Genomic DNA, 2048 nt, shown 5'->3' with positions numbered 1-2048 from the left:
AATAGCTTTCATTTGAAAATAATCTGCCGTACTTTGGAGAAAATCAGCTTTGAAAATTGCCAAAATTCTTCTTGCATCCAATAGCCACGAGGTGGTAATGTTTAGAACCACTCCAAAGTAAAACGTTTTATCCAAAATCACTTATATCGCAAACGTGAGTTGCTTTTACTACGAAAATTATGCACCAATCGCACAAATTAATAAAGCCGTTGCGAAGTCAGTAAAATGAGCCGCGGAAGTTGACCTACATTTCCCATGTCACCTTGCAGAAATAGCACCGAAAACTAGGGGGGTGGTCAAAATTCAAAGGAATTTATTTTATTTTACTAAGAATATCACCGATCACAATCTTATCTGATAGAGAAAAAATGCTGAAAATTTGGAGGGAATCCGCCGACCTCAATCCGTGGACCTTGCCTGGTCCTTACTGACAATGACTCTTAAAACAATCCAAGCAAACTATCATGAATATTAATTTCGGGAAGGGAGGTAACGTTATACATAACATGAAACCATATTTTCACTATTACTAAAAATTTTTATTGGTTTACTTAATTTATTTAACTTATAAATTGTATCATATTTGTATTTTACATAATTTTAGATTTAATTAGTTTAGGCAGGTCCACATCAGCTGTAAAGTTGCGAAAATTTTTAACCTGCGTTATCAAATAAAGTTATGTATGTATGTATGTATGTATGTGATTCTTCTGGACAGGCAGGATTAAAGGCCAGGTAATTTTGGGAGTCTGCCATCGGTGAAAATACAAAGAAAAAGCACCAGGCCCAAGACGGATCCTTGTACAAGATACAGCGCTGTTAATCATTACAGCTTGAGATCAATGTCATGATAGGATACAAACCATGCTATGATTTGGTCTAGGACGTCCTGACTACCAGTCACAGATCTACAGTACTGTGCTTTTCCCTCCTTTTCCACAAAATATAATGTAATTTCGGCCTAAACAAATTTGCATTTGAACTTGGTTGAATTTTTGAAACACCTCTTTTTTCAGTCAAAACGAAAATTCACGTAACTTTTGAAATGGCTGCGTTATTATTCTAGTGAATTTTATTGTTACTGTTACATCTTTTATTAACAAAGTATCAATTGAGTAAAGAGTACAGTTGTTGATTCCATCCATTCATTAAAATGCAAAACGCTAATCAACACTTTATGAAATTTCATTTCAGGATTATGATATTTGGATTAGGTTCTTGAATTTTCGTTTCAGCAAATATGAACTCCAACCCAAATTTGGTTCTTAGATTAGCGAACTTTCGTGTGGCTCAGTGAAATTTCTTTGACATTTTGGCCGAAAAATCACACTTCTTGTCTCGAAATTTCGCGAGAACAATAACCGAATCTTGTCGCAAATTTGTTTGCAATCTTTTTGCTTAGTACTGTACACACTGAACTGCAGTTAGGACTCAAAAAGTATAAAAACACAAATATCACAATCAACAAATACAATGATGATGATGATAATGACAGTCCCACATCACCAGCAGTCAGACGAAGTCATTCAAGATGCATTTCAACTGTTTGACTTACCTGGCACTGGTACCTCCTTGATAGGGTACCATATGCAAAAATTGAGTCTTGTCACAACCGGGACCAATCCTATGGAATTTGTGATGCTTGTCATAGACAAATTTGTGGATTTCAGTCGCAGTTACTTTCAGATGGAAATCTGATTCAAAAAGAGTGACAACGGGAACCTAGCCAATGGTGGAAAACTTTACCCTGCGATCAACTTGGCAAGCACCCTCATCATTCACATGAACAAGACCCTCATCAGCCCACAGACAGACACGCATGTGTACAAGAAGGAAACAGGAAGCCAACAGTTTAATGAGACTCCATGTTTGTTCCCTAGGTACCATAAAATGGTCAAAACGGATTGGACTTTTCCACACCTCTGATGAGGCCCCACACATTGACTACATGGAGCTAACGCCTCGAGCAAGTTCATTATCATGGAGGTGTGTTCACAAACCCCACATGCAGTTTCACCCCCATGTGGACCAGGGGTTTGAATCCGTTT

This window comes from Montipora foliosa, chromosome 7 (assembly GCF_036669935.1).
Source record: "Montipora foliosa isolate CH-2021 chromosome 7, ASM3666993v2, whole genome shotgun sequence".
NCBI classification, from domain to species: Eukaryota; Metazoa; Cnidaria; class Anthozoa; order Scleractinia; family Acroporidae; genus Montipora; species Montipora foliosa.
This window is presented reverse-complemented; position numbering follows the sequence as displayed.